This window comes from Rana temporaria, chromosome 1, assembly GCF_905171775.1.
Source record: "Rana temporaria chromosome 1, aRanTem1.1, whole genome shotgun sequence".
NCBI lineage: Eukaryota > Metazoa > Chordata > Amphibia > Anura > Ranidae > Rana > Rana temporaria.
In genome coordinates, this window is record NC_053489.1 from 86,049,130 (window position 1) to 86,072,419 (window position 23,290).

Genomic DNA, 23,290 nt, shown 5'->3' on the forward strand with positions numbered 1-23,290 from the left:
ATACCAAATCTCCTCAAATTGTACAACTCTACTTCCTCCTCTCCTCTTCCATTCTCTGTTGGGGTCCCCCAAGGTTCTGTTCTTGGACCTCTCCTATTTTCTATCTACACCTCCTCCCTGGGTCAGCTGATGGCCTCCCACGGCTTCCATTACCACCTTTACGCTGATGGCACTCAAATCTATTTCTCTACCCCTCAACTCACTCATTCTCCTCACGTATCACTAATTTACTATCAGATATATCAGTTTGGATGTCACACCACTTCCTCAAACTCGATCTATCCAAAACGGAACTTATCATTTTCCCTCTTCCCCTGATCTCTCTGTCAAAATTAATGGCACAGCTATCAGCCCATCCCCACATGTCAAGGTCCTAGGAGTAGTCCTGGACTCTGAACTGTCCTTTAAGTCTCACGTTCAATCACTGTCCAAATCTTGCCGCCTCAACCTTCGCAACATGTCCAAAATACACCCCTTTCTAACCAATGACACCACAAAACTCTTACTTCACTCCCTGGTCATCTCTCGCCTTGATTACTGCAACTCACTCCTCATTGGCTTACCTCTGCATACTCTAACCCCCCTTCAGTCCATCATGAATGCTGCTGCCAGACTCATCCACCTTACCAACCACTCTGTCTCTGCTGCTCCTCTCTGTCAATCCCTCCACTGGCTTTCGCTCACCCAACAAATTTAATTCAAACTACTAACAATTACCTACAAAGCCATCCACAACTCTCCCCCCAGCTACATCAATGACCTAGTTTCTAAATACCAACCTAATCGTTCTCTTCGTTCTTCTCAAGACCTCCTACTTTCTAGCTCTCTCATCACCTGCTCCCATGCTCGTCTCCAGGACTTTTCTAGAGCCTCTCCAAGCCTATGGAACTCCTTACCCCAATCTATCCATCTATCTCCTTCTCTATTAGCTTTTAGAGGATCCCTGAAAACCCTCCTATTCAGAGAAGCCTACCCTTCCCACACCTAGCTGTATTTTCATTTGAGTCCATCTGATCATTCCCCACAGCTAACTACCCTTTGTTCCACTTGACCCCCCCTTCTAGATTGTAAGCTCTAACGAGCAGGGCCCTCTGATCCCTCCTGTATTGATTTGTATTGTGACTGTACTGTCTTCCCTGATGTAAAGCGCTGCGCAAACTGTTGGCGCTATATAAATCCTGTATAATAATAATAATATAATAATGACAGTACTCTTATATCAAGACATCACTTGTATATCAAGTCAAAATTTATAAAAAAATAAATAGCTTGTCTTGCAAAACGCTCTCAAACCAAGTTACTCTCAAACCAAGGATTTACTGTATATAGGTTTTGTAAAGCACAGTGTACATACATATGGGCATCAGCTGTCAATTGAGAGACATGGTCATCATCCATCTAGGTCGGTAATGGCTAACCTTGGCACCCCAGATGTTTTCGAACTACATTTCCTATGATGTTCATGCACGCTGCAGTGTAGTTGAGCATCATGGGAAATGTAGTTCCAAAACATCTGGGGTGCCAAGGTTCACCCTCACTGATAAGTTGTTGATTTCCAGATTACTGAATAGTACCAGAGCTCTAGTGAAATTCATTCTATTGCATAATCACAGATGATTACACTATTATATGACTGTTCTCCTCTACACTAGATAAGATTAATACATCTTAACGTTAAAAAGCTGTGTTTTATGAGCACATAATGAACTTACATAGCAGAAATTGAATTATGAAGTTGAGGCCTTGGAATAAGCCTACTGTGCTTATAGAAACCAAATTACATTCATTTTTATTTTGTGTAATCAACCTTAAAGCGGAGTTCCACCCAAAAATGTAACTTTCGCTTTAAGTACTAGTGACCTCCTGACATGCCACATTTGGCATGTCATTTTTTTTGGTGGGGAGCGGGTACCCAGTTTTGACAGGCACCCAGCTCCCACTTCCTCCCCTGGCGTTGCGGTGCTGGAAGAAAGTTCACCTCTCCCCCTCCCTCCCAGCAATCTTCTAGGAAACGTCACAGGTCCCAGAAGATTGCCCGGCCATTCACAACGCACAGCGCGGCTCGCGCATTCCCAGTGAGCACCCGACTCTCAAGCCACAGCCGGGCGCCCACAGTTACAATGCCAGCACCGCGCAGAGGAGGAAGAGAGGAGCGGGGCCTAGTTCGCCCGTATCGCCGGACCGTGGGACAGGTGAGTGTCCTATTATTAAAAGTCAGCAGCTACACTTTTTGTAGCTGCTGACTTTTAAATGGGTGGAACTTTTTTTTTTGCTGTTCTGGAAAGTGTCCAATTAATAATAGAGTCACTTTCTACATCACAGACACAAGAGAAACTATACAGTATATAGTGACGAGAAAATCCCTCACTGAAAGGCCTGTCCCCATTGAACACCAGGACAAAAATGAGGGTGAAATTAGCCAATGAGCTATGAAAAGCTATGACAATCACTGAGAAAGCATTCTCTGTTTATGTATTACAGGATAATGATTATATCTCCCAACTGTCCCTGATTTCGAGGGACTGTCCCTGATTTGGAGCAATGTCCCTCTGTCCCTCATTCCTCATCATTTGTCCCTCATTTTGGTCTAATCTATATAGTTGTATATAAAATGCACTTTTTAATCTATCAAAAAGTGTTTCCCAGCCCTAAACCTTTTATCCGATTTCAAAATTGCTGCATTTGTAAATTCCAAAAGCCAATATAAAGGAATAGTAGTGGTAAATTATAAATGTTATTAATCATTAGTGCCAACAAATGCCGGCAGCATTCTTAATGCTATCAGGTGCCTGGAGTAGACTTTTATAACTTTCATATCTGTCTAACTCATTTACTAGTATTACTTTATAGGCCCTTTTCCCTAAGCACTGCTTGACTTGTACGTGATTCTAATAAGAGTTTTTATGTCGCTTACATCACCTGAGCTAAAGTTGCAGTGCAGGAAATGGGAATAAAGGCACAGAGAGGTCAGAGAAAAGGAGGATCACACTGTGCTGAACTGTGAATGCATGTTCATGTGACAGCCGGCTGACAGATAAGCCTGAGGGTTGATTGAATTGTACCTGCATGCTTTTCTGACTCTTGAATCTATGGCCAACCTAACCAAATAGGCTGTCCTTTTATCACAGAATGCAAAAGCTATGTAGAAATGTGAGAATGATAAAGAATGATGTGTGCTCTAGTACAAATTTGCTCAATGTACTTCATTTAAAAAAAAAAAATTAAGATACATATATTGTAGCTGCTGACTTTTAATATTAGGACACTTACCTGTCCAGGGCGCCCGCAATGTCCCCACCTGAAACTGACCTGCCCCTCGGCTCCGGCATCTTCAGTAAGGGAATCAGAAAGTGAAGCCTTGCGGCTTCACAGCCTGGTTCCCTACTGCGCATGTACGTTCTCACTGGTCCCTGATGTCTTCTGGGACCTGTGTGTCTTCCAGAAGACAGTAGGGGTGATGGTGGAGGGGCCGGGTATGGTGTAGACCGCTGCGGAATCTGCGTCAATCTATCACCGGAAATAGGAGCAAATACCTGTATTAGACCTGTATTTTCCCCCTCCTGAACGGTGCTAAATGTGTCACCGGAGGGGGGGAGGAATCCGAAAAGCGGAAGTTCCATTTTTGGGTGGAACTCAGCTTTAAGTATATTCCTCAGTATCCACATTGCACAGAGGCATGGTAGCTTGTGCGCCAATATTTAGAGTGGATGTAAACCCAATTCATGAATTTTGAGCTGGGCACATATATCTGCAGTATTTTGTTATCTCTCTTCAAAGAGCTAAGTCCCATAGCTCCCTCCTGACCCGTTCCTTTGTTATTAGCCTGAAGACACCTGAAAAATTCTTAGACACATCAGATAAAAGCAGCCTGACATTTCTGTCGGGGGTGGTTGCTATAAATAGATTAGCAGGGAGCTGGCCCTGTTGCAAAACACCTCTGAGAGTCTCTGCCTATGATAAGAGGGGGGTGTGTGCCTTTCCTCCAATCAGCAATTTTAGCTATCTTGGCTGTATGCCCAGACATCACACTCTGTGTTAAACAGGAAGAGAAACATTTCCTAACACGATCTGAACTTTCTAAACAGTATATAAATGTGAATACAGCAGCTACACATGTAAAAGCTATGTAGGGACTAGGGAGATTTGGTTCATCCCTGTGTATCATCTGAGGCTGTTCACTTCACTGGGTGGAGGGTTTACATCCACTTCAAGTAAGAATAAATATGCTTCTTGTAGTTCTAAAATACAGTAAAACCTTTTTGAGAGCGTTTTGCAAGACAAGCAAAATGTTTTCATAAATTTTGACTTGATATACAAGCGATGTCTTGATATACAAGTGGCGTCATGTCACAACTGAGTATAAGGCCTCATTCACACGACGGACCTGTCAGTTTTGACGGCGGACCTGAACGGTCGCTCCATGCATCCCTGTCCGCTGACATCCGACCCTATCCGATCCGCTAAAAACAGAAGTATGGGGGGCACGTCCCCATCCCTCCATGCGGATCGGATTGGGTAAGATCTGATGAAAACGGACATGCTGTCCGTTTTCATCAGATCGCTCCATAGGAGACAGTGGTGCCCGACAAGCCCCTCCCCGCTCAGTGAGCAGAGAGGAGCTTGTCATCCGTCGGCTCTGCGGACTGATCTCCCGCTGAGCTTCCGTAGGAACGGAGTCCGCCTGTGTGAATGGGGTCTAAAAGAGAAGAGAGGTGCCTCTAAGTGTAGCAATATGGTTACATTTAATGAAGGTTCAACATTTAGCAACTCACATCCTCCCAACTCATCATCCTCCGACTGCTAATAAGAAACAAAAGGTGATCTCTGTTTATGTATTACAGGATAATGATTATAGCTCCCAACTGTTTCGAGGGACTGTCCCTGATTTGGAGCAATGTCCCTCTGTCCCTCATTCCTCCTCATTTGTCCCTCATTTTGGTCTGATCTATAGAGTTGTATATAAAATGCACTTTTTATCTTTCAAAAAGAGTTTCCCAGGGCTAAACCTTTCATCCAATCTCTAAATTGCTGCATTTGTAAATTCCAGAAGCCAATATAAAGTAATAGTAGTGGGAAAAAAAGCACTTGTGGGTTTAACTAATAATTTTTTAGTATAATTCCCCTTTATGGGGTGTGTCCTATGCCTACATACTTTTGCTTATAGGTGTCCCTCATCCCCATCTCAAAAAGTTGGGAGTTAAGCATTCAGCTACTGGCTGCCTTTTTTACCTCCTTCATTTTATGCTGTGCTGGAGTACAGACTCCAAAGTGAGTGTACACCCAGAACCAGAACAGTCGGAGAACAGAAACTGTACACACAATCAGAGCTGTGAAATTGTGTGCCTGGTTAGGCAGGGTGACAGACGGACCACTGCACTCAGCAGTCCCTACGGGGGTACCGCTACAACACTTTGACCCACCCACCAACCCAAAAATTCTGTACATGCTACAATGGAAATGTGGCCTTGTTAGATATTTAGAACTTCTAGAGTGGCTGTCGTCCCAGAAGGAAGTCTCTTCTAAAGATGATGCACAAGAAAGCCCACAAATAGTTTTCTGAAGACAAGCAGACTAGGCACATGGATTACTGGAACCATCTCCTGTGGTCTGATGAGACCAAGATAAACTTATTTGGTTCAGATGATGTCAAGCGTGTGTGGCGGCAACCAGGTGAGGAGTACAAAGACAAGCCTGGTGAACTCCATGCCCAGGAGGGTTAAGGCAGTGCTGGAAAATAATGGTGGCCACACAAAATATTGACACTGTGGGCCCAATTTGGACATTTTCACTTAGGGGTGTACTCACTTTTGTTGCCAGCGGTTTAGATATTAATGGCTGTGTGTTAAGTTATTTTGAGTGGACAGCAAATTTACACTGTTATACAAGCTTTATACTCACTACTTTACATTGCAGCAAAGTGTCATTTATTCAGTGTTGTCACATGAAAAGATATAATAAAATATTTCCAAAAATGTGAGGGGTGTACTCACTTTTGTGAGATACTGTATAACACATGGATCGCACTTGGCCACAACCTCTGAAAGACTTTTTTTTATACAAAGATGTGCCAAAGCCTTGTGTTCTGTGATCTTTTACCTGAAAAATGAATAAGCAAACATACAAAGTTGAATACAAATAAGAAATACAAATATTTGAAATGCTTTATTATAAGGTCAAATAGTAAATTTTGCCATAGTGTTGGTCTTTTCTGTAAATCACTATGAATATGTTGTCATCATACAAAAGAATAAAATAAAATACATTTTTTACATGTTCAGTTTATGATCTTCTTTTTGACCGCTTGACATTTTCTTAGCATTTGTCAGCCTCGCCTCTTTCTCTTTCGATTAGGGGATTTCCATATGAGTTACACCGACTGTCTTCAGATAATTGCTGTATACCACAGTGGGAAAGTCATGACATGCTGCAGGTGAGAATTACCTTTTTTTAAACAGAGGTCCACACCGAAAAATTACAGCAAGTGTTTGTGGACTTATCTGGTAAATAAAAAAATGTAAGCTAGGTTCACACCGTATGCCGCGTACACACGATCATTTTTCAGCATGAAAAAAACTTTGTTTTTCAGCATGTCCAAAAAACAACGTTTTCCCAATTTCATCATTAAAAACTACGTTGCCCACACACCATCATTTAAAAAAATGATCTAGCTTAGCGCGGTGACGTACAACACGTACAACGGCACTATAAAGGGGAAGTTCCACTCGTCTTTGGGCTGCTTTAGCTGATTCAGTGTTAGTAAAAGACGATTCACGCTTTTCTGTCTGTTACAGCGTGATGAATGAACTATCTCCATTATGAACGGTAGTTTTACCAGAACGAGCGCTCCCGTCTCATAACTTGCTCTGAGCATGCGCATTTTTTTACATCGTTTTAGCCCACACACGATCATTTTTTACAACCCCCGAAAAAACGACATTGTTTAAAACGACGTTAAAAAATGCAGCATGTTCGATGTGCAGCCCACACACGATCATTTTAAATGACGTTTTTAAAAAACAAAGTTTTTTTCATGCTGAAAAATGATCGTGTGTATGCGGCATCAGCGTTCTTGCGGGCGTTCTTGTGGGCATGGCAGCCTATTCATTTCAATGGGCTGCCGTGCCTGCATTTCCTGCAGGGAAATCACATGGTCATTTTGACCATGCGATTTCCCTGCGGTTCCTGCACCCACACACGCACTGTGATTTTAAATAGGATTGTCATTTAAAATGAATGGCAGCCCTGTGCGTTTTTCACTGCGGGTGGTTGTGGGTGCGGGAATAGCTGTGTTTCCCACAGCACACGCATAGGTGTGAACCTTGCGTGAAGCTACATTTACACAGGCGTACTACAGTGACGGAAGTATTTGATCCACAGAAAAACAACAAAAATCTCCAGAAAAACGCATTTCAAAAAAGATACAAATGGTTTTGCATTTTAAGTGAAATAAGTATTTGATCCCCTATCAATCAGAACGATTTCTGCCTCCTAGGTGTCTTCTATATAGGTAACAAGCTGAGATCAGGAGCACTCTCTTAAAGGGAGTGTTCCTAATCTCAGTTGGTTACCTGTATAAGAGACACCTGTCCACAGATGCAATAAGTCAAATTCCAATCTCTCCATCATGGCCAAGCGCTGTCCAAGGATGTCAGGGCAGTGGCATATCATCCATGGGTGCAGGGTGTTCACTGCACAAGGGCCTCCTAGGGCAGGGGGGCACTGTTACCCACCCTACACACATGGATGACTGTCCCTTGGTTCACAGGGGATGTGTCAGGAATCGGATGGAGAGTGGAGGAAGGGGCCGGTAAAAATGTAATTTACTGGTCCCTTCCTTTTCTGAATTGAACACTCTCTATGACCTGTAATAACTGAGCAGAGTAAGCTGTGTGTTACTATGCTTCAGTTTGTTCCTGTCCAATCATCTTCAATGCTGAGAAAGGGACTGGGAAATATATGTCCTCAGTCCCTTTCCCTGTCTCAAAGGGGAGATGTCAGGGGTCTATTTAGAGTCCTGATATCTAACCAAAGACCACGACAGGTTGTAGACCTAGATCGGTTAAAAATCCGATCGTGTCCAACACGGTGACATAAAACAGTACGGCGTGCTGAGAAAAATTAAGTTCAATGCTTCCGAGCATGCGTCGACTTGATTCTGAGCATGCGTGGATTTTTGACCGATGGATTTCCCCGCAGATGATCGTTTTTTTCTATTGTTTTTTAACCATAAGAAAAATTGAAAACAGGTTCTATTTTTTTTCACCGATAAAAAAATGATGGGGTCCACACACGATCGGTTCGACCGATGAAAACGGTCCATTGGTCCGTTTTCATCAGACGAACCGATCGTGTGTACAGGGCTTTAGTGTTGTATAAATAATTAATAATTATGACTTAAGCTATATTTTTAATGCTTTTCAGGTACCGTATTTATCGGCGTATACCGCGCACTTTTTTGCCCTGAAAATCAGGGCAAATCGTGGGTGCGCGGTATACGCCGATACCCGCTTTCCCGCGCCGAGTTTGAATACTGCGCCGACATATACCGAGCGCAGTACACTCGGGTATAGTCGGCCAGTCTCGGCTCTTTCGCGCTCACGTCCTGGACGTACAGGACGTGAGCGCAAGTGTTGCCGAGCCTGCCCGACAATACACGAGTGTACTGCGCTCTGTATATGTCGGCGCAGTATTCAAACTTGGTGCGGGAAACGAGCGGGGAGGACGCGAGGACGCCGCAGAAGGACGCCGGACCCGACGAAGAGGACACCCGAAGCCCGCAGACGGACCCCGGACCCGACGAAGAGGACACCCGAAGCCTGCAGACGGACCCCGGACCCGACGAAGAGGACACCCGAAGCCGCAGAAGGACGCCGGACCCGACAAAGAGGACACCCGATGCCGCAGACAGACGCCGGACCCGACGAGGCCGCCGATGGACGCCGCGCAAGACACCAAAACTGTAAGTACAAAAAAAACTTTTTTTCCACAGGATTCGGGGCCACTTTAGGGGTGCGCGGTATACGCGGGAGCGCGTTATACCGCGATAAATACGGTATCCATTTTATGCTAAAATGATATTAATGCACCTTCTTCTTGTAAAGTATAATGAATACATTCTATTCTTTATATTATACATATCAATTATACTACAGCATCTACCAGGAAACCCATTTGAAGGTAATTTTACCCAAAAGTGATAATTCGGATATAGTTTGAGACTAGTTGGCTGAGCCCCTGTTGGTGTCTTCTGATCTCTAGAACTGGGAACTTCAGCAGTGATATCTTGGCACGCTTCCTGGAGTCTTCACACCTTATGGTTTTGTGTGTTCACACACACCTTAAGATGTTACCATTCCTCACTGAATGAAATATACTTTAAAATAATTTACAAATTCAAAAGTGGGACTGCCCAGGCTGGCGCAGAGGCTACTCTAAACCTGGAAAACCTAAAGCAAATAAAACACTGGGCCATAAGTGAGATAATTTCTTAACAGGTCAAAAGTATCGGTACTTGTACTCGGTCTTAAAAAAGTGGTATCGGGACAACCCTTATTGAAATTACTACAACAGGTCAGTATCTGTCACCACAGCTTCAGGTAATATGAGATGTAGGCCTGGAGATTTCCTAATACCCTTTTTTTTTTTTTTTTTTTTAGGGGATGATTATGTGGCAGAAGAAAGGCCTTGATCCTCCCATTCCAGGACCCAAAATATACTCCTCCAAATCAAGGCGTGCAGTAGGGAGATGTACGTCAAACAAAAAATGGACTTTATTGAGAAAACCTTTAAGGACATAATTGATGACTTGGAGAGAAACTAGGAAAACCCCATTTTGTTTGTTCTCAGTTTTACCCTAATATTTTGCACTTTTTCAAACAAGCCAAAATTTGAAGATGCACACAGTGGCCCAGATTCAGGTAGATCGGAGCAATATTTGCGTGGGCAAAGAGCAAAGATTTTTCTCTGCGCCCACGCAAATATTTCGATTTGCCACGCGATTCACGGAGCAGTAGCTCCGTAAATTGCGCGGGCGCTATGCTAATTAGCCCTGCGTAAGGCCGCCTAATGTAAATGATCCCGCTGGGAATCATTTAAATTAGGCGCGCTCCCGCGCCGAGCGAACAGCGCATGCTCCGTCGGGAAACTTTCCCGACGTGCATTGCGGCAAATGACGTCGCAAGGACATCATTTGCTTCTAAGTGAACGTGAATGGCGTCCAGCGCCATTCACGAATCACTTACGTAAACGACGTGAAATTTAAATTTCACGAGCGGGAAGCGCAGCTATACTTTAGCATTGGTTGCCCCTGCTATTAGCAGGAGCAACCTTGCGCTAAAGTTGCCGTACGGAAACTCCGTACCTTGCGTGCGCAGGGCCCGCGCAACTTTTGTGAATCAGTGGTAGTATGCTATTTGCATACTATACGCCGATCACAATGGCCGCGCCCCCTAGCGGCCAACGCAAGAATGCAGCCTGAGATATGAAGGCATAAGGAGGCTTATGTCTGTCATATCCTAGGCTGCATTCGGTGTAACGAGGTTCCTGAATCAGGAGCACTCGTTACACCGGAGCAAGTAAGCACTTGCGCCGCGCAACCTATGGTTGCGCGGGCGCAAGTGCTTCTTGAATCTGGGCCAGTGGGTCAACATGTGCTATCTGCTATCTCGGGATATCTATGTCCGTGTTTTGTGGGTGCAACCCCTTCCTTACAACTCAAGTAGGTGAAAGGAAGAAGGGGTTGCACCCACAAAACACGTCCATTGATCACCCATGATGGCAGATAGCACATGTTGACAATAGGGATCAGGAGAGAAATAATAATTTTTAACCCTAAAAAGACTGTGTGCATCTTCAAATTTTGGCTTGTCCAGGGGTGACAACACCCCATCTTACTATGGGCAGGTAGACAATTTAAAAAAAAAATTACAATGTCTGAGTTATTGCCTAGAGGTTTACATTGTTATATTTTCTGCTATGTAATATTATGTTTTTATTTTTGTTTAAAAAAAAATGCCAGTTTATGACAAATAATAAAAACAAAATTAAAAAAAAATTAAAATTAAACACCACAAATATTTGAGAAAGACCATGTGTGTGAATATGCACCAAGTAAAAATTTGGTAAAACCAACAACAAAGTGTGGCTTGTTTTTCTTAAATACCCTAGAAATTATGATGTGTTTAGTTTTGGTGTTACCTGTGAAATGGTTGTTAGTTCATAAAGAAAATACACTTGACACTACAAGTAGTACACTAGGAAAAACTAGGAGATACTAAAATAAACACAAGCGAGACATTAAAAATTGAATTTTAACAGATTTTTTTAGGATTTGGCTCAAAATAATAAATTACAGATTGTTTGGCATAGGAATGGCCCCTCTACCCGTGAAATATTCCACGTACTTATCCCGGACTGCACGGGCACTTTGGGGGGGCAAGCCAGGACGGTCATGTTGTAGGCCCGGCAAGGCAATTGCACCTGAGGTAAGTCCGTCCTCTGGCCCAACTGTGGCCATATAGGTAAGGAGACTGTCTCCTTAAGAAATTGTGTAATATGCAGCAACAAAAAATAATATAGTTCCATTTATATTCCGCCATATGCATTGAGGTTAAAAACAGGCGGAACTGGCTGGCCATTATCCCAAAGGCGTTCTCCACAACTCTTCGGGCTCTGGCCAGCCGGTAGTTGAACACCCTCCTTTCTGGGGTGAGGGTCCGCTGGGGGAATGGCCTCATGAGATGCTTTCCCAGTCCAAAGGCTTCATCAGCCAAAAAAACACGAAGGGGAGTCCTTCCACATTCTCTGCATCCAGTGGCAATGCAAGGTCATCACTCTGGAGACGATGCGCAAACTCCGTCTGCCTGAAGGCTCCCCCATCCGGACGTTCTTCCCCACATCAACATAGAGGAATTCATATTGTGCTGACACCACCGCCATCAGCACAATGCTATTAAACCCCTTGTAATTGTAGAATTGGGAACCAGAACAGGGTGGTGGCACGATGCGGACGTGCTTCCCGTCAATGGCTCCACCGCAGTTGGGGAAGTCCCACCGCGTAGCAAACTGCAATGCCACAGTCTGCCATTCCTGTGGCATGGACAGAAGCTGTCGAATCAAACCAAATACATTTTTTTTTACTTTTGCACATAACATTGCAAGCAGGTTATACAAAAACATTATTCAAACATTTATTTTAAGGAGCATTGAAATACAAAAATATAAGGCCCAATTATCACATTCCTCACCCCCTCTGATGGTGTAACAATTTTAGGGGGGGGGGGGCTAGATGAGTTTGGGACCTCAAAAAAAAAAGAAAGAAAAAGAAAGGTGAAGCTATACTGTGAAACACATTTTTTGGGGGTGGGGGGGTGGATAAAGCATTACAATGGATCTTACAAAATACATTGGGAAGTGACTAGGCTAGGTGTGTTTGGGCCCAGGATAGCATGCTGGGGAGGTTAGTAAAGGGAAATATGCATGTAGGACAAAAAAAGGGCATTAAAAGCTTACAGCATGCATGGGGGCAAAGGGGACATTCACAGCATATTACAATCGTGGTAATTAGGGAAGGAGAAAAGAAATACAATACATTAGCATACATTAAATACATTAAATGTGATATTAAAGGAGAAAACTTACCCTCATATAGTCGTCCTGCAGAACCTGTATTATAGCAGAACAAGTATCCGGGATTATGAGGCCCAGAGCCTGGGTGGAGATGCCCAACGTGAACTTCAAGTCCTGCAGGCTTCTCCCAGTTGCCAGATAGCGTAACGTGGCAACTAGCCTCTGCTCAGCGCTGATGGCTTCCCGCATAACGGTGTCCTGCCTGGTGATATATGGCGACACCAAAGCCAAGAGGTGCTGGAAAACGGGGTCAGACATCCTAAGGAAATTCCTGTAATCTTCAGGATTATTTTCTTGGATCTCCCGCAGCAGAGGCATATGAGAGAATTGGTTCCTACGGAGCAACCAATTCTTGGTCCATGAACGCCTCCTCACCCTGTTCATGGCCTCGTCTAGGTCTAAAACAATAAGACCAACACACCGACTACATAACACAAACTCGACGAGGTGCCTGCAACATGGCTAGAAACAAACGACTACTCAGAACGAACAAACTAAACAGAACGCACTGAAGAACAGCAAGTCCTATGAAGAACGACCTGAAAACCAGAAACGAGCGGACAGGAACGCACTGTAAAACAAATACGACCTTACCACACGCCCTGAAAGACAAGATATGAACCCACAAGCACAAACTGAACCGTAGAAAACGATCTGAAAGCACGAAGACTGAAAAGCACGAATCGTCACTCACCAAACTTTTACTAACACGCGGCAACACAAGATTAACAAAAGCAGCCCCAAGGGTGGCGCCAATGGAATAGAACTTCCCCTTTATAGTGCCGTCGTACGTGTTGAACATCACTGCGTTTGAGGACGATGAGATTTTGTCTTGACAGTGTGTATGCAAAGAAAGCTTGTCAAGATTCTCGACAAGCCTAACAAGGAACTCTTTGAGGAAAACGATGTTTCATCTACGACGAGTTCCGCGGTCGTGTGTACGAGGCATGAAAGTGAGGTAAAATCCAAATTTGTTGTTAGCAGAACAGAAATAAAGGAAAAAATCTTCAAATGGGGACATGGGGCTAGATTCTGGTACATCCGTGTATCTTTGCGGCGGGGTAACATATCCGATTTACGTTACGCCTCCGCAACTTAGACGGGCAAGTGCTGTATTCTCAAAGCACTTGCTCCGGAAGTTGCGGCGGCGTAGCGTAAATCGGCCGGCGTAAGCCCGCCTAATTCAAATTTGGAACAGGGGGTTTTATGTAAATGTTGTGTGACCCGACATGATTGACGATTTTCACGAACGGCGCATGCGCCGTCCGTGGAAATCTCCCAGTGTGCATTGCTCCTAATACGCCACAAGGACGTATTGGTTTTGACGTGAACGTAAATTACGTCCAGCCCCATTTACGGACGAGTTACGCAAACAAAGTAACATTTTCAAATTTTGTCGCGGGAACGACAGCCATACTTAACATTGGTACGCCGCACCTACGCCACCATATAGCAGGGGTAAATATACGCCGGGAAAAGCCTAACGTAAACGGCGTAAATGTACTGCGTCGGCCGGGCATACGTTTGTGAATTCGCGTATCTAGCTAATTTGCATACTCGACGTGGAATTCAACGGAAGCGCCACCTAGCGGCCAGCGTAAATATGCATTTACGATACGACGGTGTAACACAGTTACGCCTGTCGGATCTAAGGGAAATCTATGCGTAACTGATTCTTAGAATCAGTCGCATAGATACGACGGCGCAACTCAGAGATACGACGGCGTATCTGGAGATACGACGGCGTATCTGGAGATACGCCGTCGTATCTTGGTTGTGAATCTGGCCCATGCATTATATAATATATATAATTGTGTAAGAGTGGATTTAACTCATTTTGGAGGAATTTCTTCTCACTTCATCTTATGTCTATGGAGCAACTGAATGGAAATCTCTCCAATGGAACATGGATGGCAAAACAATAAGAACATGGGGCCAAATCCTCAGCCAGGCGGCGTAACTTAACTTTCAGCAGTTAAGTTACACTGACTTAAAGTTTCTACCTAAGTGCCTGATCCACAAAGCACTTACCTAGAAATTTCAGGCCGTGTAACTTAAGTGCCGCCGTCGTAAGGCGGTCCTCCTCTCCGGGGGGCGTTTATAATTTAAATGAGGCGCGCTCCCGCGCCGGCCGTACTGCGCATGCGTGTGACATAATTTTCCCGACGTGCAGCGCGCGAACGTAATTGACGCCGGGCAGCTTTGTGGATTGCGACGGGACACTAAAGTTGCGACGGATGAAAAAAATATACGCGCCGGGAAAACAAATAATTATAAAAAAAAATTACAGCGTCGCTCAGCATGCATTCCTGAGAGGGAGAACTCCATGCCAATTTTCAAAGAAAAAACCGGCATGGGTTCCCCCCCCCAGGAGCATACAAGGCCCTTAGGTCTGGTATGGGTTGTAAGGAAACCCCCCCACGCCGAAAATTCGACGTAGGGGGTCCCCCTACAATCCATACCAGACCCGTATCCAAAGCACGCTACCCGGCCGGTCAGGAAGGGAGTGGGGACGAGCGAGCGCCCCCCCCCCTCCTGAGCCGTGCCAGGCCGCATGCCCTCAACATGGGGGGGTTGGGTGCTCTGGGGCAGGGGGGCGCACTGCGGGCCCCCCCACCCCAGAGCACCCTGTCCCCATGTTGATGAGGACAGGACCTCTTCCCGACAACCCTTGCCGTTGGTTGTCGGGGTCTGCGGGCGGGGGCTTATCGGAATCTGGGAGTCCCCTCAAATAAGGGGGCCCCCAGATACCGGCCCCCCACCCTAAGTGAATGGATATGGGGTACATCGTACCCCTACCCATTCACCTGGAGGCAAAAAGTAAAAGTTAGTAAACACACAACACAAGGGTTTTTAAAATATTTTATTATTCTGCTCCGGATGCCCCCCCTGTCTTCTTTATTAGCTCTATTACCAGGGGGTGCTTCTTCTTCCACTCTCCGGGGGCGTTTCTTCTTCCGCTCTCCGGGGGGGGCTTCTCCGCTCTCCGGGGGTCTTCTTCTATCTTCTCCCCTCTTCCGCTGTTGACTCGGCGAACCCCGGTTCTTCTGCAGATGTCCGGTGCCTTCTTCTTCAGCGCTGGCTGCCTGCTATCTTTGTGTGTTAGCTCAATTTCTAGCAGGCAGCCATCGCGGTCTTCTGTGACGTCAGGTTCTTCTCTTCTGTTCTTCTCCCCTCTTCCGATGTTGCCTCGTCGCCTCTTGTCACTGCAATGATGGAAGCGCGCCTTGCATCCCATTTATATAGGCATCACCGTCCCATCATGCTCCGGCAGGTACCCACGTGGTGGGTGCCTACCCACCAGGGATGGACTGGCCATAGGGACTACAGGGAGTTTCCCGGTGGGCCGATGTCTCAGTGGGCCGTTTTTTAAAACAAAGATGCTGCTTCGAGGACTTTTTCTAACGCCCTGGCAGCACCCCAGTGTGAAAGCACTCAGGCTTTCACACTAGGACTGCAGCGGAAGCGTTTTTCAGTCGCTTTACAGGCGCTATTTTCAGCCCAAAAGCGCCTAAAAAACGCCTCAGTGTAAAAAGGGGTCCTACACTCATCCCCTCTCTTTTACACTCACTCTCTTTTTCTTACACTCACCCCCCTCTCTCACCCACCCCCTCTCACCCCCTTTCCCTCAACCCTCCCTCTCTCTCTCATTCCCCTCTCTCTCACCCTATCATGATATACAATTATAGATGTAGGGGCCTTTTGGTGGGCGTGATTTTTCAGGGGGGGGGTGGGAGCATTTTATTGAATTAAAGTGGGCCGGTCTGGATGAAGTCCAGGGCCAAATTTTTGTCCCAGTCCAGCCCTGCTACCCATGTGCACCCACCACGTGGGTACCTACCGGAGCATGATGGGACGGTGATGCCTATATAAATGGGATGCAAGGCGCGCTTCCATCATTACAGCGACAAGAGGCGACGAGTCAACATCGGAAGAGGGGAGAAGAAGAACCTGACGTCACAGAAGACCGCGCTGGCTGCCTGTTACTAATTGAGCTAACACACAAAGATAGCAGGCAGCCAGCGCTGAAGAAGAAGGCACTGGACAGCTGGAGAAGAACCGGGGTTCGCCGAGTCAACAGCAGAAGAGGGGAGAAGATAGAAGAAGACCCCCGGAGACCGGAGAAGCTCCCCCCCGGAGAGCGGAAGAAGAAACCCCCCCCCCGGAGAGCGGAGAAGACCCCCGGAGAGTGGAAGAAGAAGCCCCCCCTGGTAATAGAGCTAATAAAGAAGACAGGGGGGCCTCCGGAGCAGAATAATAAATTATTTTAAAAACCCTTGTGTTGTGTGTTTAATAACTTTTACTTTTTGCCTCCAGGTGAATGGATAGGGATACGATGTACCCCATATCCATTCACTTAGGGTGGGGGGCCGGTATCTGGGGGCCCCCTTATTTGAGGGGACTCCCAGATTCCGATAAGCCCCCGCCCGCAGACCCCGACAACCAACGGCAAGGGTTGTCGGGAAGAGGTCCTGTCCTCATCAACATGGGGACAGGGTGCTCTGGGGTGGGGAGGCCCGCAGTGCGCCCCCCTGCCCCAGAGCACCCAACCCCCCCATGTTGAGGGCATGCGGCCTGGCACGGCTCAGGAGGGGGGGGCGCTCGCTCGTCCCCACTCCCATTCCTGACCGGCCGGGTAGCGTGCTTTGGATACGGGTCTGGTATGGATTGTAGGGGGACCCCCTACGTCGATTTTTCGGCGGAGGGGGGGTCTCCTTACAACCCATAACAGACCTAAGGGCCTGGTATGCTCCTGGGGGGAACCCATGCCGGTTTGGATTTTACAAATTGCCGTGGAGTTCTCCCTCGGGAATGCATACCAAATGCCGTCGCTTGAATGGGCCTTTACAAGGTGTGACTAACTTTACACTTTGTAAAAGCAGCCCTAGTTTTACACTTGGCAAACTAAAACTTACGGCGAAAAAACGAAGCACAAAAGCTTTGAGGATCGCCCTAAGTGCTAATTTGCATACCAGAAGAGGCATTTCGACTCGAAATGCCCCCAGTGGCGGATGCGGTACTGCATCCTAAGATCCGGCAGTGTAAGTCCCTTACAGATGTCGGATCTTCTGCCTAACTTAGGAAAACTGCTTCTGAGGATCAGTTCCAAAGTTAGAACCAGAGATACGACGGCTTACGCCGGAGTATCTCTTTTGTGGATTTGGCCCATGGGTTTTAACCAGAACCTACTCTATTCAAACATAAAAAATTGCTTTAGGCAGATAAAAAAGTGTTTAATCTCACTTACTTATATAAACAAGTACTCTAACACTTATTGAAAAGGTAAGTCCATTCAACAAAGTCCATTCAACAAAAATAAAGCACAACAGCGCGTTGTGCACTGCTGTAGCGCTGTTGTGCTTTATTTTTGTTGAATGGACTTACCTTTTCAATAAGTGTTAGAGTACTTGTTTATATATGCTTTTCTTTCTAAACAGCTGCTTTTGTTTAGGTTGTCTGCTATTCATTTAGCAGTTAACCTAAGATTTAGATCTTTTTCTTTTACTCTAGGTTGTGTATAGGTTATCATCCAAGTGGCGCTAAGCAGTGTATTATAGGCCTTTTTTACACTACTTTATAATCTCACTTACTGCTACCTCTAACTCCCATATGTGTAAGGCAGGACTGTTAGTGTTCCATGAACCCAACTGGCAAAGGCCCATCCATAGGAAAAATAATTAGGTGTCTCATTTTTGCTCCACTACCTGGGAAAACATTTTGCAGGGACTCCATAAATGCTCTTCCAGTGTCATGTTTCTGGAAACACATTATACACTTTTATAGATTTTCTTATACCTAGCCAGATGCTCTTTTCCTGATGTTTCTTAAATACAGAAGATAAATGGTGTCCATGCTCATCTTCAAGAACACTCACTTATATGTTATGACTTTGTCTCCAAGTAGAACCTGGTGAATACAAGCTACAGGCACAGTAGAGAGTAGGTCAGTTTCCTGACATCACATGCCAGGTGCTGCGAAACTGGGCAAAAGAACAGCGTTTCTGTACGCTAACCTCTTCTAAGGACAAGTGTACAAAGTTTCTTCTCTCTTCTCCGCACAAATGGCCCCGAATTACCTATTCATTTTAACGGATAACTGTCCGTTTATAGCATTGTGAATATATACACCTGTATGTTATCAGCTTAATGTAAATAATCTTATCAGAGACTGTTAATGCTATAAAAACATATATCTGTGTATAGCTTGTAATTATATTTGTACGCCAAGTATATGTTTATGACATATTTGGGCTTTACTTTTTGCTTAGTATTGCTCAATGACTGTGCTATACGGCAATGGAAAACAAAGAAAAGTCCAGATGGCTGCACACTGACGATCCACTTTATTGCAGGTAAATTCCAAATGACAGGAGACAACAAACGCAGTGCGGGATAAGAAGGTAAACACATTTTCTGCTTTCACCAGTGCTTATTCCTTACCCCAGGGGTAAATACTCCAATCACATGCAAGGAAAATATAAAAAAAACAGCATTTTTGACTGCACATGATTGGATTATAGAAATAAACAGAGCTTCCTCTCCTTTCAGAGCTTCCACTCAGATCTAGAGCAACTACCTTTAGTAAATCAACCTTATTGTGTTGGTCATTTTTGCTTTTAACCTCCATAGCGGTATTCCCGAGTGTGGCTCGGGGTGAATTTTCAGTACCAAAAGTGGTAACCCCGAGTCACACTCAGGATCGCATTGCAAGATCCATGTACAGGTTACTTACCTTGTCCCCAGGATCCTGTGATGTCTTCTGCTGTGTGTGTGAGCCGTGTTTCCTGCTTGATTCACAGTGCTGAGCTCTGTTCCCTGCGAGCAGCACGACACACGAGGACGGAGCACGGCGCAAAATTTAAAAAGTGAAAAACACACAATACATACACACTACTGTAATCTTACAGATTACATTACCATACCTCCCAACATTTAAAAGCGCGGAGGGGGGGGGGGGGAATGCCGCGGATCAAAGTTGTTGAGCGGGGAGGGGCCCGCGGATCGAAGTTGTTGAGCGGGGGGGGTGCCGCGGATCGGAGTTGTTGAGCTGAAGGGCCGCGGATTGAAGTTGTTGAGCGGGGGGGGGCCAGAATGAAGTTGTTGAGCGGGGAGGGGGGGTTATGTCTCTCACCTGTGCACAGTCTGTCGGTTCTCCTCTTCCCTTCAGCTGCCGCAGTCCACGCACCGCTCCGGTCATTGTAGCATGTCTCCCCTCAGACCTTTTCCTCCTTCTTCCGTGCTCCCCCTTCTTGCACAGCTTCCTGTGCGGGAAAATTAACCCGTTCGCGGGACTGCGGGAAGATGCAGTCTGGTGCGGGAAAGTCCTGCAGAATCCGTGCGGATTGGGAGGTATGCATTACTGTATCAAATAAGTACACATCCCCTTTGTCCCTAGTGGTCTGTCCAGTGCCCTGCATGTAGTTTTATATTATAAATACTGTTCTTCCTGCCTGGAAACTGGAGATTGTCCATAGCAACCAAAAAGTGTCCTTTTATGTTAAAAGTGCTTTAAGACCAGCTAGAAAACATTGATAATAAATTAGAATCACTTCCAGGCTTCACTTCCTGATTCCCTTACCGAAGATGGCGGCGGCAGCACCTGAGAGCCGAGGGACAAATTGGCTTCGTGACCCAGGACAGGTAAGTGTCCATATATTAAAAGTCAGCAGCTGCAGTATTTGTAGCTGCTGACTTTAATTATTATTATTTTTTCTGCAGAACTCTGCTTTAAATTAGTTATTTCTAAGAATTACAGGCCTAAAATATAAAACGCCAAATTCCCATTAAAACATTGTACCGCTTTCAGCATCAAAAATCTGACATAATAATACCACCATGGAGGTTAAAGTGAACCATGTGATAACATTATAAGTCTGCATGCATAAATTCTTAACATATAAAAATATACTGCAGCAGTATAAAATCTATTCCTCTGCCCCCCATCCTTCCCAGCCAATCCAAAGCTGAGTACACACAAATTAAACTTCTGCCGGTTTAGCAGGGACTGCTTACGTGATCAGCAGTTTGCAGCCAATGAGCTGCTGCATTGATCTGAGTATTATCACCAGAGGAGGAGTCAAAATACAACAGCACAGTGGAGGAGATGACAAAAAAATGACAGTATGTACCCAACAACTTTACTCCCTATTCAGTGAGAGATTGCTGCTTAGATGGTCAGGGTGCTTGCCCAAAATCTCCCCCTCTGGGCCTGTGCATGTACTCTGCAATCTCATTCAAATGGTAAATTCTCAGGGGGCAATGCTGGGAAAAAGGAGAGTACTGTAGTAGAAGCAATTTTTTTTTAATACTCGGTTACTTTTTTTTAAAAGTAAAAAATGTATGCAGTTGGGGTTTAACATGAAGAAATACATCTAATACAGCAAAACCTTGGTTTGAGAGTAACTTGGTTTAAGAGCATTTTGAAAGACAAGCAATTTTTTTAAATTAATTTTGACTTGCTATACAAGCGATGTCTTGATATAGGAGTAGCGTCACAACGTCATAGCGTCACAACTGAGTATAAGATAGAAGAGAGGCGCTTCAAAGTGTAGCAATATGGTTACATTTAATGAAGGTACAACATTTAAAAACTCACATGGTTGATGATTAACACAGGCACATCTGAGGCCTCGTACACACGACCGGTTTCCTCGGCAGAATCCATCAAGAAACTTGCTGGGAGATATTTTTTTGCCAAGGAAACCAGTCGTGTGTACATTTTCGTCAAGGAAACTGTCGAGAAACTCGACGAGCCAAAAAGAGAGCAAGTTCTCTATTTCCTCGATGGGAGTCTCAAATTGGCTCGTCGAGTTCCTCGTCGGGCTGGTTTCCGACGAGAAACTGGAGCGTGTGCATGCTAAGAAACCCGTGCTTGCTCAGAATAAAGTATGAGACGGGAGTAAAAGTAGCATTTGTAATGGAGATAACACATTTTTCAAGCTGTAACAAACTGAAAAGTGCAAATCGTCTCCTAACAAACTTTTACTTGACACGCAGTAACATGAGATTAGCAAAAGCAGCCCCAAGAGTATAGCCAGTGGAATCGAACTTCCCCTGCCGTTGTATGTGTTGTATGTCACCGCGTTTGAGAACAAGGAGATTTTGTCTTGACAGTGTGTACGCAAAGCAAGCTTGTCGAGTTCCTTGACAAGCCTAACAAGGAACTCGACGAGGAAAACGATGTGTTTCGCCCGACGAGTAACTCGTCGTGTGTACGAGGCCTAAGTGGGCAGGCATCCGGGGTAAAGCTGTCCACATAGACCATCCTCTGCACCACCATTGATGTCGTCCCTTCCACGAGCGGTTCAAGCCTCGCTTTCAGATTACTCTACTGCAGGATAGTCTTCCCGGTCACGATTGCAGATTGACAGCGGTGAGGAGGAAGGTCTATGTGGATCGCTTTACCCCGGATCCCTGCATACATAGATTTGACTCTTTTACTCATCAACCATGTGAGTTGCTAAATGTTGTACCTTCATTAAATGTAACCATATTCCTTCACTTAGAGGCGCCGCTCTTCTCTTTATACACTGTAGCTCCTGCTGGATTTTTCTTGTAATCCCCTTGGGGAGGCTTCCATTTGTGGATGGACATTTTATGGTTACACAATTTATCCCATTGCTATAATTTTTTTATATGGACTATAAACTGAAGGACTTATGAATAAATGGTTGTGGAACGAATCATCTGAGTTTACATTATTTCTTATGGGAAAATATCACTTTGATATACAAGTGCTTTGGATTACAAGCATGTTTCTGGAACGAATAATGCTCGCAATCCAAGGTTTTACTGTACTAGGTGCATGTTAAGGAGTTTAGAAACGGCCTAATAACTGCAAAGTGCTGAGAAGTGTTGGCTTTTATTGAACTGTTTATGGGCAGCATAAGCTGTGTATTGTATCCTGCAGACACTATGTACAAGGAGCAGCAGTGACCCATCACATCACAGCATTTTGTAAAGCCATTCCAATTTACATTGCCTAATTGAACAATCCTTTGTTTAGCCTTTTCATGACTAAGCCTATTTCTGACATTTGGGGGTAGATCCACAAAGAAAGTACGCCGGCGTATCTATTTATACGCTGGCGTAATTTAAAAATTCCCGCGTCGTATCTTTGTTTTGAATCCTCAAAACAAGATACGACGGCATCTGGGTTAGATCCGACAGGCGTACGTCTTCGTACGCCTTCGGATCTTAGATGCAATTTTTCGACGTCCCCGTCGTAATCCGCGTTGAGTATGCAAATTAGCTATTTCCGAAGATCCACGAACATACGAGCGGCCGTCGCATTTTTTATGTCGTTTCCGTTTGGCTTTTTCCGGCGTATAGTTAAAGCTGCTATCTGGTGGCGTACTCAATGTTAAGTATGGCCGTCGTTCCCGCGTATAATTTTGAAAATTATGCGTAACTCGTCCGTGAATGGGGCTGGACGCCGTTTACGTTCACGTTGAAAACAATGACGTCCTTGCGACCTCATTTGGAGCAATGTACCCTGGGAGTTTTGACGGACGGGGCATGTGCAGTTCGTTCAGCGCAGGGACGCGCTTCATTTAAATGAAACACGCCCCCTACCCGCCCAATTTGAATTCCGCGCCCTTACGCCGCGAGAGATACACTACGCCGCCGTAACTTACGGCGCAAATTCTTTCAGGATTCAAAGA